We start from the raw sequence: 15319 nt of genomic DNA, 5'->3' as shown, positions 1-15319 counted from the left end.
TCTCGAAAGTTCTCGATGACTTCTACCCTTTTCAATGTTTGAACCTACTTCTGTGCCTTGATTTCACTTGTCTTAAAAATCTATTTGTTTTTATGTCAGGGAACAAAGGTGTTTCAACAAGTTCAAGAAGACAAAGGTCACTGGGACTGAAGTTCTGAATGTTTGGCTATGTCTGTCTCCCATGGCAAGAGAGGGTTTTGGAGGTAATCTTAGTCTAGACTGTGTGTGCTTGTTGCAGCAGGAGGGAGTCATACCAACTCATTAATCAGACCCTACTGACACTGGAACCCTTCCGCCCCTCATAAGGTCAAAATAGCTCCTGCCAATGAGAACTGTGGAACTAAGCAACCAGAAACAATGTGATGTTTTGTCTTAGTTTATGTTACTCTCATAAGGAGGCTGGTCAGCCTCAGTGGAGGTGAACACCCATTTAATTCAGTTCCCAGACGTCATCCACCAATAAGGATGGACATTACATGGCCAAGATCACTGGGAGGGAGTCAGTAGACTCTGGGAGCAATGACAAGAACGGGCTTTCTTTTGGTCACATCTACCTGCCTCTGTGCAGGGTCATTGCATAGCCATTTAGAAAACAACCCATTTACTGATAAAAGACAGCAAACCACAAACAAACTTGAAAAGTCTCAGGTTAAATCTCACAAGGAGCAACTATAATATTTTGTAAATTTCTGTTATCATGAATTACACTACATGACCAAAAGTATGTGGACACCTGCCGAACACCCGCCAAACATCTCATTCCAAAATCAAGGGTGTTCATATGGAGTTGGTCCCCTCTTTGCTGCTATAACAGCCTCCACACTTCTGGCTCGCAGTCTGCATTCCAATTCATCCCAAAGGTGTTTGAGGAGGTTGAGGTCAGGCCTCTGTGCAGGCCAGTCAAGTTCTTCCACACACCGATCTTGACAAACCATTTCTGTATGGGCATTGCCATGCTGAAACAGGAAAGGGCTTTCCCCAAACTGTCATCTAGAACGTCATAGCATGCTATAGCGTTAAGATTTCCCTTCACTGGAACTAAGGGGCCTAGCCCAAACCATGAAAAACATGCCCCAGACCATTATTCCTCCTCCGCCAAACTTTACAGTTGGCACTATGCATTAGGGCAGGTAGCGTTATTCTGGAATCTGCCAAACCCAGATTCATCCGTCGGACTGTCAGATGGTGAAACGTGATTCATCACTCTAGAGAACGCATTTCCACTGCTCCAGAGTCCAATGGTGGCAAGCTTTACACCACTCCAGCCGACGCTTGGCATTGCGCATGGTGATCTTAGGCTTGTGTGCGGCTGCTCGGCCATGGAAACCCATTCCATGAAGCTCCCGACGAACAGTTCTTGTGCTGACGTTGATTCCAGAGGCAGTTTGGAACTCGGTAGTGAGTGTTGCAACCGATTTTTACACTCTTCAGCACTTAGTGGTCCCGTTCTGGGAGCTTGTGTGGCTCATGACTTGCTCCTAGATGTTTCCACTTACCAATGACAGCACTTACAGTTGACCGAGGCAACTCTAGCAGTGCAGAAATTGACAAACTGACTTGTTGGAAAGATGGCACTCTATGACGGTGCCATTTCGAAAGTCACTGAGCTTTTCAGTGAGACCATTCTACTGCCAATGTTTGTCTATGGAGATTGCATAACTGTGTGCTCGATTTTATACACCTGTCAGCAACAGGTGTGGTTGAAATAGCCAAATCCACTAATTTGAAGGGGTGTCCACATACTCTTGTATATATAGTGTATGTTTCATTAAGTATGTATGATGCTTTCGTAAACATGACACCTGTTCAGATCACTTATTACAGTTTATAACAATGGCATCATATATCATCACTTTGTAAGCTCCTTTTGCCACGCACAGTCACAATGACATATGACTGTTCATACAGATAGAATATTTAATGATAGCATTAGGATAGGCTTAGCATGGATCTTTCAAATATATTGTTAGCCATTTCTCTAACCCCATGCTAAAGAGTCAAGTACTGTTGTCAATTCACCACACATTTTCCCTTGATTTGATCAGGCCCTCAGCGATACAAGTAGGTTACCGGAAAGAGGCACAGGAGAGCAGAAAAACACAGGGAAATGAGACCTTTAGCATTAACATGCATTTGCATCCCAGTTCTTGAGATGGTCTGAAGCCGATTGATTAATGGAGACAGGGCTTGGCGAGCCATAACAGGGCGTCTGCTCCGGTTAAGTGGTGCTTAGATTGTTTTATATCGGCGGTGATTAGAGGATGAAGCCCGCGAGTTTGATCGTTTAGAATTCTCTCCCCCCCCTTTCGATCCAACCTGCCCTGACAACTTCAATCATACATGGGATACCTGTGCCAGTGGAAGCCTGTCAAAACCACGGAGTTGTATGAAGCATAAAGAGAAGAGAGGGGCAAAATAAACCACTTCATAAACCATAACCCTATGTTATATCTTCATTCAGCATATGATTACAGTTTTGATCAACTTTACAGCACAAATGATTTACTCAACAGTAGAAGATCAGAGGCTATGCGAAGATTGTTGTAATTTCACAAAACCTCAAACTCTCTGGAGAGACGGCATTATTATCGACATCATCAAAAACAATCATGGCTGCATAAATTACTGCCTGTCTACACCCCATTGTCCCTTGCTTCTTCGTCACTTGCACAGATAACACACTATTACCATCACAAAGGACACAGCATAATAGAGCCGCCCAGCTGGTGGAAGAGGGACACAGTAATGAGCGTGACAAGCCGCAGTCAGTTGTCTGCTACGAGAAAATGTCTCATCCCATTCAAATGGTGGGTGTGCACAGTCAAACTAGAACACAGAGAGAGCATGTAGGCCTGTATTATGACGCCAGACACGGCCAAGGGGGACACATTTGATCCATTTCAGAAGCACCTGCCACTGTCCTCAGATAATCATCGATACTTAACCTTCTCGTTCAGCAGCCTGCTGGTTGTAGAGCCGCTGAGCTCTGTGGCCACCTCTGGAAAAATAACATGAGTGCCCCCCTGTCAAACCCCCCTGCCCCTCAGATGCACTTCCTTCTCCCATAAGTGAAATAGGTGACAGTTACATTATCATCACAGTCTGTTAGCTCATACGGTATCCTGTGTCTGAACTTCATCGTATGTCTACTTTCCTTCAGCTTTTCACTGTGTGAGTTGAGACACTCTAGAAAATCCCTGGCAGCTCATATATCAAGGGAGCTTCTCACAGCACCGCTCCTCTTCCCTTTTCAATGCACCGGGTAAGTATTTTAATTAGTTGGCTAATTGTCTAAGTAATTGGTAGACAACTTAGCTCAAAGAGTAATCAATCTCTACAGGGCTGTGTTCTATCACATCAAAGGATCTGTAATTAACACTGCTAACCGTGGGATGGTCTTTGACTGAGCTCGATAGCATGGGGGTGTACGATCACAGATAACACTAGGCTGAGCTGGGGAGATGGATCTGAGAGGCCTCCAATGAGCATTGAGAGGGGTTAGCATTATAGACACAACAAGCCCACTCCAGGCTTTTAACCAAAACACACATTAGATAAAGAAGCTAGTCTCATTGTCTAACACATTTCCCATGATGCAATAGTTGCATTGAGTAGACAAAGGTAACGGTCACTACATTTGGTGGGCTTTCATACTTTGGGATTTGTATGGTTTTATAATTCAGAATTATAATTATTTTTGTGTTGATATGAGTGAAATGCAGAGGCATAATCATAGCACTCACTCATGCTGACTTAATTACTTAAAGCACTTCGTTTCTCAGTAAGGCCATTGGTTAAAGCCATGAATTGGCTTTAAATTGTAAATCTAGTCACAAAACATTGACTGTTTTGATGGTTGATTTGTTTTCTGCAATTGTCACACCACAACTAATCTCAAGGGAATTCAAACAATGAAAGTATGATCTCAAAACCTGCCAAGAAATTGAGGGCAAAACGAACCTAAATTTCATCAAAAAATCTATTTCACACTCTCTCCACTCGATTGTGACAGCAAAATAGCAATTCATTCTTTCCCATCTAATTAATATTTCCAAAGGAATAAACATTTTGATATAGGAAGTATCAATTTCAGTTTGCTGTAACGCTCTACCCCAGCAGTAAGCAATTATACATTTGGGATGAAAAAGACTAATCATGCCTCAAATTGATCCATTTAGGGCATTTTTAATTTCCCCATTGTAGAAAACAAGATGTATAATGAACAATTATACAAACAGTCAATTTCAATCCTGTGCAGAAGACTTAATTAAAATGACAAATGAAAAATGGTCTGCTTACAGTACAGAAGTTAACTTATCAATTTCCAAATGGGGAAATGCTTTATCTTCATGCAAGTTAATGAAAAGTGACCTGAATAACAATAAAGACCATTGTATTTACAAATAAAGTAAGAAGAATAAGAAGCCCAGGCATGATGCAGTGAATGGGCATGAGGATATGACACAAGATGGCTTCTTCATTGAGATTAGTAACTGGGCCGTTTTCAGCAAGGCATTACAGTTCAGAATGATTTAGCTCTAACATCTCATCTCATCTATATACAGGCTTTATTCGGTGTGAACGATTGGGAGTCAAGTGTCATAGAGGCCCAAACGTCTAATTATGATGAAGTGTCCAGAGCAGGCAAAGGGAGAACATGTGATTCCCTCAAGTCACCCCCCCCCCCCCCCCTGGCTCCCTGCAGCAAGGGCCAGTCCACAGAATCAGAGGCACTGACAGATTGACAAATAAGGTTAATAAGTACTTTCCACTTCTCCTAAAAGCTAATCAAATATTAATCCTTGAGGTGTGGTCAGCAGAAAAAATAACAAACAATTGATAGGAAGGAATTGATTGAATTGATTCTCTCCCCTCGCAACGTTAGAGGCCATTCAAATTCCTTTAGCATCTGGGGGACGTTGAACAGTCTAGCGAACTAACTAAACACAGCCTAAACAACAACATGCTTGATAAACCATTTAGTAATGTATTTATTTATTCATTTTCCTTTACTGCATTACTGTGATATTACAAGTATTCTATGACTTTCTATCATTAGCCATGAGTGTTTATTAGTGACTGAGTTATTGATGGATCAGTGTAGCCTATAATCTCAGGTTCTAGGAATGATGTCTGATTCAGGGATCTTTCTGTTTTATGACTCACCATCAGGGAACCTAACAAGCTAACTAGGCTAGCAATGGACCAATGGAGGGCATATGACATGAAACAATTACAGTGTGTTTGACAGATGATGAATGACACCTGGCAATAGGTCCAGTGACATCTAAAACAGAGCACTGACAGACAAATAAAGCATTGGCAGGAAATTGGTGTTGCTATAGGATTCTTTTTCTCTCCCCCACATAGCTCTCACTAATCACAAGCCCCAGGACATCTCAAGTCTTAACCTAGTGGACCATGTGAGCAGAGCCACACACACGTACTGATAGGACAACATTGGATCCAGTGAGAATGCAAAGAAGCTTATCAGCCACCACTTCCAGGCAGTGCTCTCTCCTAGAGCATATGTCAACATCATTTATTAGATGTGGCCAGGGACTAAATTATGTATGATCACAAAACGAAAAGAGCGAGAAAAAGATTCTCTCCCGGTAGGTGGGTAGAATAATATTTGGAAAGAATATTAAATTATTAATAATTAGCCCTTGAGGGAGAAAATTTGTTAACATTATCTGGTAAGTCATTTGTAATGCTTCAAGTCCATAATTAATCATATGGGATGTTTTGAGTCATAATATATATAATGAATGCACATTTTTAACCATTTAGCACTTTTATCCAAAGCGACTCATGTGCGCATACATTTGACGTATGTGTGGTCCCGGGAATCAAACATACTACCATGGTATTACAAGTGCCATACTCTGCCAACTGAGCTACAAAGGACCACAAATGACCATATAGGTACTATAGACTATATACAGTACTAGAATTAAGGCTTTGGGTTTACAGTTAGTTGGACAAAGAGTACCGTTACTGAGGTCCATACAATAATTACTATGATTTGAATATGTATCCCTTTGGTACTGTATATGACATAGCATTTAAATGTCCAACCCTTTTTAAATGTGCATTGGCCCAACAGGAAGTTCATTGTGTGTTTGGAAATCTAGATAGAGTTTACCACTTCATATCTAATTTCATGTTTTTCTTCTCAGGATTTATGGATGGAATTGGAAACCAGTTTGTCAGTGCATTTCCATCAGTCCACCCTAACATACATTAAATACTTACTAAGTAGATATATTGCCAGATGAGCAATTCCTCAACCAAAATACACTTCAGAGGTACTGTGTAATTGACTCTCCATCTAACAGTATGGAACAAATCCCACTAGCTCAGGGAGTCTACAAATTGCATTAAAAATACTAAATTGGCCCAGGATTGGATAGAAGCTCATGTTCCTCTTTATCCCATTAAACATGAAACAGTTTAATCTGCAAAACCTGCTGACACACTGGGAAATACTCAAACATGTGTGTTTGTTAAAAACATCAAGCCAAAAATGTTCCCTCTGAAAAATATACAGCAACTGCTACTAGCAATAGCCTACAACAACGGAAGCCCATGGGTTATTACCTCTATAAAAGCGATATAATCGTAATCACGAACATCCTCATCAGTAGCAGCATATAAAATGCAGCTGTCTAGAGTCGGATGATGAATTACGGTTGACAGTAAAGATCACGTTTCAGCATGCCGTAAACTCGCAGTGTAATGTCAAAAGCGAGACAAAGACTCAAACTGTCAAATCATCCGAGTTTCTCTGTCAGTGGCTTACCCGATTTGAACATGTTCCGCTCCTTTTGATTACATGTAAACAGGTTTTGACATGGGTCTGGTTAAATGTGTACGACATGCTGAAAAAAGGGAAGGGAAATGCCTGTGCAAAACCCAACCTGTCAACACACAGTACCTGCTTTAAATCTCTTCCCCATTTCAAGCAATCTGTGGGAACCAGGCCTGTGGAGCCTAATCCTGTTTCCATCCTCACCCCCCTCCTCTGTATCACACTTTCAATTCCACTTCCCCGTTCCTTTGTGTGATTTTCATTTGATCTCGCTTTTAAAATTCAAAAATCTATTCAAGCTTTTTTTTAGTTGAGTTTCATGCTGGAGCCGTGAAGCCCTTATTTATGTTTTAGATTTGGAATAGCAAATCAAGTGTGTATGATTCAAGGGGGAATGCGAGTGCGAAATTCCCTGGCATCACCTTTTATGATTCTGTAGGTTTAAAATGTTAACAAGGGTGTTTTAGCAGGCTGATTTGTGCAGTATCAGCCTGTCGTTGGCTGTGTGCAGTCGTCTCAAGCCTCTGTGCTTGTGACATACGACAATCAGGAGAAACTCACTCTTTGAACAGGCATTCCATCACTATCTCAGGTGAGGTGTAGACCATAGGAGTAGAATGGTAATGCTAATTCTATGGTCTAGACACAACACTGTACTAGCAACACAGACACCTGACTACACACAGCACCAATCAGATGCAAGGACATAACCTCACAGGAAGTGATCGAATACCATTATTTTAAAACGCCTTTTCATGTCTCCCCTCTCTGTAAAGTAGACCAATCAAGAATACTCCAAAGATTCCTAAAGATTCCAGGGCTTACATGCGAAGGGTCTAGGAAGATCAAGTCAGAAAATGTGAAGAAAACATATTCAGAGACAATAGATGCCCCATTGCATGTCCAAACAACAGTACAGTGTGAATACCTGTTTTTCACCAAAATGTGTGAAAAAGGGAACAGGATTAGAGAACACATGTGTGTGTGATACATCATTTGCTTGGTTGAGGAATCAGTGTAGATCTGTGAGCTGAGCACAGAGATGAAATGGAATAACCTTTCCTTTGTCATTTCAAATTGTGTTTTAAAATGTCAGCATGTATTACATTGCACAACAACAGTGCCTTGTAAAGCGAGAACTGTACAGTATGTAAAACAATAGGAATTCTCTGACAAAGCCACACAATACATAACCAAGAGCTGCAATGTCTATATTCTCCAGTATTAATGGCTTTCGTCTAATACCATATCCTGCTGTTCTGAGATTGAGACAACATGGAAATACTGTATCTACAAACCTACTGCAAATGACTGAGCTACATTATAAATAGGCATCCCTTTGGAAATATCAGTGTACTGTACTGACAGACAGAGACAGTGAGACAGATACACACACTCACACACATACATACAGGCACTCACTCCACTATGAATATTATACTGAGAAAAACTTTAGAACTATTGAATAGAGAAATGTATTAAAAAATAAAATGCAATATTGCTCCTCTGTGAACAAATGACTATTTCTCATAATTCTCAACTGAAAACAAATTCCAAAGAGCAACACATCCGGCAGTCATGTCACATCATGAACTGATTCATGTGTATTAACATTCAGAAAGGATACAGTGGGTTGTTGTTTTAAATGTCATGGTGAAATAAACAACGGAATAAATATCTTTATGAAATTTGTTTTGGCACTGTGCATCAGAATATCAGATTTAGCTATGTGAACCTCCGCTCAGTCATCATATACGTCCTCTCTGCAGCTACATTTGTTTTGAGACTGATAAAGTTATTACGAAAACACAGCATAGCTACCTATCACCAATATATGGCCACACTTGATACTCTGCCAGGGATCAGGTGAGATATATAAACATAATAAGCCCTACTACTTCCTCTGATTATCTGACACAAGGTGCTGGCAGCTCTTTACAGTTGACATTTCTATTGATATTGACACTGGAAGTGATAGCAATGACATAGACTTACTCTCTTCTGCGTTAGTGTGCTGCTTTACGGCCCTTATCGTCAACATTTCAATAGGTAGAAGGAACGACCTGTCATGGATCACATTTCAGAGCTGTTTTCTCGGTCGTTTCAGTTGTTTGTGGCCAGGCCATACTGCTGGAACTGCTGAAACAACATTAGCTACAAACACACTATCAGTGGTAAAGCATCACTGTAAAAAAATAATAAGCATTAAAACAAGTACTAAATCTAATGGACGTAGGGTCACTGGGTCAGTATGTCTATGTGGTGGTCATACCATTGACATTGTGAAAGAGAGTTGAGTTCTTTTTAGAACCATTATTAGGGCACCCGTAGTAGAATAACTCGGCCGTTGTTTACCATAAAATGACAGCTGAGGTTAAAAATAAAATGCTATGTTGCATTAAAATCAGGCAGAGAAAAATTAGCTTACACCTTTTACTCTAATGGATTTCTGGTATTCTCTGAAAAGTACACACTTCTATGTGGAGGCAGAGGTATTTCCATGAATACAAGGCAATAATTAGAGCACAAGGTCACAGGCTATGAATTCATAATTCAAATGATTTGCCTAAGTAGAATATTACAATGAATGTGGGAAAAATACACTAGAAACAGAGAATTTTGGTAAGCATTTAAAATGTACTGTTTACATGTCTGTATGGAATTAATGTAGGGTGTATTTTAAATCTTTAAGTGGCCTATAAGGCTTTTGTCATGCTCCCTACAAAAGTATAGCAGAGATTTTAACTATTTGTTTCACACTCATTGTGTGTCTGGTCTAGTCTTTAGTCTTTAGACTAGAGCAACAAAATAATATGAAAATGTTCTACCTCTAAGTGGATAATGGATATGGTATTGAGCTTTCCCATGACATTTAGAGGTTAATTTGTGCTGGTTTCATGGTTACTTATTGATGGTCGGCCCGGAAATTTCCATTCATCACGCTTTTTATTGACAGAAATGATTAATATACCGTCAAATCAAACAGGATGGTAAGTCTGAAGTGGTATTGTGCCATAAACACACAGTGCTGAGACTACTTTTTCACGTCAAATTGCACATACTATTATACTAAGGCCAGGTATCAACCTCAATCTCAGCTCTTTGAACTCAACAGCTCTCAGTTCCTCAATCACATTACCTGTAGGAATAAAATAAGGTCAACATAACCCCCGCTTATAGCTATGTCAAGGTCAACCACATCTGCCTATTCAATCAAAATGGGTATTTTGTGGTAAACATACGATTTAGATACAAACCTAACATTTTGTCTGTGTTGAGGGATGGGTTTCTTCCTGACTGGTCAGAGATGTATGGCGAGAGGTCACAGTGTCACCGAACCAGCATGTCCAGCTTTGATCCAGCCTATCAACTCTACCTGGGAAGACAGAGGAGAGGAAGTAGGAAGGAGAGATTCTTCACAGCCTGGTATCTGCTCCTCCTGACCACAGATTTGGTTCCCCTCTCTGCCAACCTTCTGACAGCCCTGGAAAATCAATTGTTTCACTTTTTGCCCCTACACCAAGAATGCACTAGCCTCTGATAAGGTTTTCCACTGTTTGTTAAATTCCCCTAACTTTTTTACCCAGTTGTTGTCACATGCATTGAGTCAGTGAAGAATTGTTTGGGATTGAAGGTGTAATCAGATTATTTTAGATGCTGAAGAAGTACACTGTGGAACCCTCCACCATATGCATTAACAATTAGGAAGTCGCAGACACTTCATCAGACACGGCGTTGACACTTGTAGTCAGCACACATGAAAATGGATGGCATTTTTTGTCTGGGAAATTTGTTCAAGTCATAAAACATACAGCTCTGTGATTCTTAGCCATCTTCTTTATAGTTTCGCCTTCCGTCTCATCTCTCATCCACTAATTCCAAGCGGTTGTGGCCAAATGTGTATAATTTCACATCCACAGATTCACACGGCATGTCACCAACTCAGAATGAAGTATACTTATGTTCAAAGGAGTCCTAATATGGAGTGATGGGGGGCCTACAGTAGCTCAGAGCGCCTGACACACAGCTGTCTTTGCTGTAAGTCTTGGCAAATCCACTCGACAAAAAAATCCTCTCTTGAGAATTCTTTGTGTGGTAAATTACGTCTGCTCTGAAAAAGTGAAGTCAAAGTGTAAAGGTAATGTAAGAACTTTTCTTTACCATTGAATGGTAGCAAACATGAAATGAATGTATGAACGAAAGGCTATTAAATAACATTTCCAATGACCTACTAAACACATCAACTGTTTAAAGATATTGACATTTGGTAAAAAAAAATGTCAATAAGTAAACACGTTAGATACATAGCGTATGGTTACTAGACAAGGTTAATCTCTTGGGTTAATAAATACAACATTATTTCCCCATCTTAATAACAGGCGTGGCCTTTTTGGAAGTTCCTCTACCTGCAAGCTTTGTCTATTCAGGTGGGCACGTTAATTGTATGATTGCATTTGTCCTTTGTGCTCACCCTTGGGGTCGAGAACAAATTACAGCGCTCACTGTGTTAGCTTTATATTTGTCCGTCTGCAATGCAAACCATGGCAAAAGTTCATCTTTTTTGTGTAATGAACGTTACATTATTTATGTCATGAATTATTGATGAACCTGAGGGGAACTTCACATTCCTGAATGGGGATCGGGCTGATAATCAATCCCTGTCTGTGGCAGCTCTCCAACAAAACAGTCATTAGTGGCTACTTCTGTCACTCTCGTTGGTGGTTTGAATCATCTTTTAAAAAAAAAAAAGAACTAACCTAACCACCTTAGTAATAGAGGCAATCTGCAATGAGGGTATAGATTACAGTGTTATCTAAGGTGGTGAAGCCGCTTTGTAATTTGAAAATAAGCACTGAGATATTCTACCTGTCTCATAAAGACTCAGACAGTGAAGTCCCCTGGTGCTTTGAATATACGGAATGCAAGTTAAATGACAGAGTGCTTTGAATTAATACACTGTACACTTCTCATGCACTGCTATGAAGCACTGCTACGAAACACTTCTCATGCACTGCCATGAAGCACTGAGCTGAGATACTGATGAGAAAACACCATTCATGGTGTTTTTCAACCTCACCAAGCTTTCTTAGCTTATTTGATTCCCCATTCTCCTTTTTAGTTGATTCAATACATTTCCTATTTGCATAAAACTGTCCGGTAAGATTATCTTCACTTATTCGATCTATCCTAAGAGTCACCTTGTTCAGGATCTTATAGGAATAATGAGATTTTAAATTGGAAGACACTCACACAGAGAATGAGCCATTTACAGTTAATTCATCTCATTGAGGTACATTGCTTAGAGGTATTGGAGGGTTTAGATTTTCATTCAAGCATCATATTTAACAGTGTCTGCTTGCCTCCACTTTACTTGCATTGAAATTTAAATGGCCTGAATCTGACAGATCCAATATTGCGGTCCACCGTTGCTATTTTCCTGAGAGCAAATATATTGTCAGAATCCCTTTATTCACAGAGAATAAAGAGTCAGAAAGAGGGTGATCACATGGGGGTCCATCCTCCTGGGGTTCCCTCTATTCTGCAGATCTCAATGGGAGCCACCAGTATTTTTTACTGTCCCTATTTATAGATAGACTGATTCACATCAGGAGTTATTGATTCTCATCAACTCCATAGTGTGGGAATTTTAAAATGATTTTGTATGATCATTGGCTTTGTTGCATGATGAAACAAACCTGTTGGCAAATTAAACAACATATCTTCAATTACTCAATTAATATCACACAAAATATACACACTGTGAGTGTGTGTGTCCGTCTGTGTGTGTGTGTGTCTGTGAGAGAGAGAGAGAGAGAGAGAGAGAGAGAGAGAGAGAGAGAGAGAGAGAGAGAGAGAGAGAGCAGGAGCGAGAGAGAGAGGGTGGGGTTAATTGGCTTTTTATGACTCCAATTAAATAACATTATGCATATACTGGCTTAACGGCTTATATGTGGCCTCCATTAACAATGTCCTCTTGATTGGTTCTTGGGCTTAAGGTCTTCTACAGCTCAGCTACTGCTTGTCATGGACTTTAAACCCATATATGAAAAAAGCTTTGAAAATAATAATAAAAAAGATTCACATTGGATGTGCTTAAAATCCTGAAAAGGAGAAAGATGATGAGAATACCTCTGTCGGGGCACAGCACCTATGGCAAAACAACATTTGCGCACTGCCAACCTTCAAATGACAATTAAATGAAATAAATCTCCAAATTAAGGCACTAGTCTGTTATATTTAAAAAGCGGTCGCGGTGGAGAGAAAACAAGCATTTGCCTGTCCTGAAGCTGAAGCTGAAGCAAAGCTGGTGAGGTGTTAACTAATCTCTGGTGGCCAGTCTATGCACTGCCGCCTCTAATTGCTCCCTGTATTTCAGTCTGGTGTGAGAGCAGCCTTTGTAGCAAGCGCCCAGCTGGCCCCCAGAGGTCTCACACCTTCATTATCACTCTTTATTGCACAACCTTATACGGGCACTCAGCACCAAACAGCCGGCCCGTTAAAAATAGAGCCTTCTCTCCTCCTCTCCTCCATCTCCTCCCTCTCTCCTCCTCTCCTTTTGGTGGTTTCAGTTTTAATTACCAACACGGAGCCAAAGCCAGAGTCCTCAGCAGGCTGGGTTTTTTTGTTCACTAATTAAAGTGAGGAGAGAGTTTATTGAAGGGACTCTGACTCTGCTCTCTCATCTATTATTAAGAGGGCAGGACAAATCATTTTCAAATTTAAACGCTGAAACCTGTCCAGGGACAGCTACAGCACCAGGGCTGGCTGGACGGCTGGTTGGGGGAAGGTAGATCGAGGTAAAGTTGACAACATAGTAAGGCAGTCAAGGAGGCAGATTAAAAAGGGAAGGGGAGGAGAGAATGGTAGTGTTTTGTTTTCAAAGGAAAAATGCAGGCTCACATCTTCCTTCAAAATACACATATACAGGTCAGGTTTAAGTAGGTGTACCACAAGGGTGCACCCTAGGTCCAATCACTTTTGCTATCTGTTTTTGGGGACACTTCAACTTTTATTTTACAAGTGGAAAACCTAACTACACTACAAATGTACCACATCACACAACCAGCATCAACAAATCTAATGTAGTCCTGTCAGGATTGATTGCTGGACCCCACTGTGTGCTCTGGGTAAACAGTGGGCATAAATACCAAAACAGCAGGCTGGTAATGTGAGAGCACAACTTCCGAGACAGATTGATGTTCCTAGTGATTCTCTAACCCCTCCTGTTTCACATTTCTAATTGTCTAAACAGCCATGGCCCTGACAGCTGCACAGGTACCTCAGTCAAAGAGCTCCATTCAGAGAGGACTCACTGAAAAAAAGAGACAAACAACAAGTTTGAGATGTGGCAAAGCCAAATAGGGGACAACAAGTGCAACAGTAAAGCACTGCAATCTTTTCATCATTTACAAAGTATATGTAAAATATAAAATGTCAATAAGATCTTTTAAATAATTACACAAATAAGAAACACATTCAGAAGTGAGCATGAACAAAATAGCCTGTTTCCTAATATATTTTAATCTGCTATTCTAACCTTCATAGGAGAAGGTGCGGTGAAAAGAAAGGGAGAAATAATGAATTTCGCTCGGGTGAGGAGCCAGGGAATCTTCCTTTGGCCTAACAAGCAGCTCGCGTCCTTAGGGCAATTAGTCACTGTCAAATGGGGGCATATGTGGAACCCTCTGCATGCTTGTTAAGTAAAAACCTACATAGAGGTCACTGACATTAAGAAAAATGCAATGTAACCACGTAGCTACATAACATTGTCCAAGGTATAATGTCAGATAAAAAATAAATGAAATCTAATGAAATATTCTTGCTAGTATTGATACAAAACAATACTGAAGCAGGTTAGTACTGTATTTGCTTAATTTCAATAATACAACATAGTAGTGGATGCAATGACATCCAAAATTGCAATTGAATTCAGATACTGGGGTTATACACAAACACCTATTACCTCTATTAAGAAAATCAATTGACCAAATAGGTGCATGCATTTGTTCTAAATCGGACAGCAAACACACATTTAGGTGACTGTAATTTAAAATTGAATTTCACAGGGTTTCAATGCGTCGGATTGTTTAATTTCACTATTTATATGCATTAGAAAAAGGTACATTTCTTTCTGGGGATGGATTTTTCCAATATATAGAGGGGAGGATATATAGGTCAGAGACGTCCACGCCTTATCAGTAATTCACCATTGCCTGGTTATTAAGGACAGCTTAGGTGGAGAGGGCTGGAGTACCAGGAGGGGTTAAGGTGAATTGATTGCCTGTGGACATGTTAAACATGACCCTGTCAGGTCTCCACTCCAGTCCCAAAATGCGCCAACCTGTGCGCCTCACTCCAAGTAATCAGCTGTACAGATGCTTTAATCAAATTCAGAAGCCCCGAGAACTTCCCCCCAGGGACTTTTCTACCAACTTGGAAATAATCAAAACCCCCGGCAACAGACATTTGCACTGTTATCGTGTGAGAGCATAGAAAATGCTTCTT

Source organism: Oncorhynchus clarkii, chromosome 12 (assembly GCF_045791955.1).
Source record: "Oncorhynchus clarkii lewisi isolate Uvic-CL-2024 chromosome 12, UVic_Ocla_1.0, whole genome shotgun sequence".
Taxonomy (NCBI): domain Eukaryota; kingdom Metazoa; phylum Chordata; class Actinopteri; order Salmoniformes; family Salmonidae; genus Oncorhynchus; species Oncorhynchus clarkii.
This window is presented reverse-complemented; position numbering follows the sequence as displayed.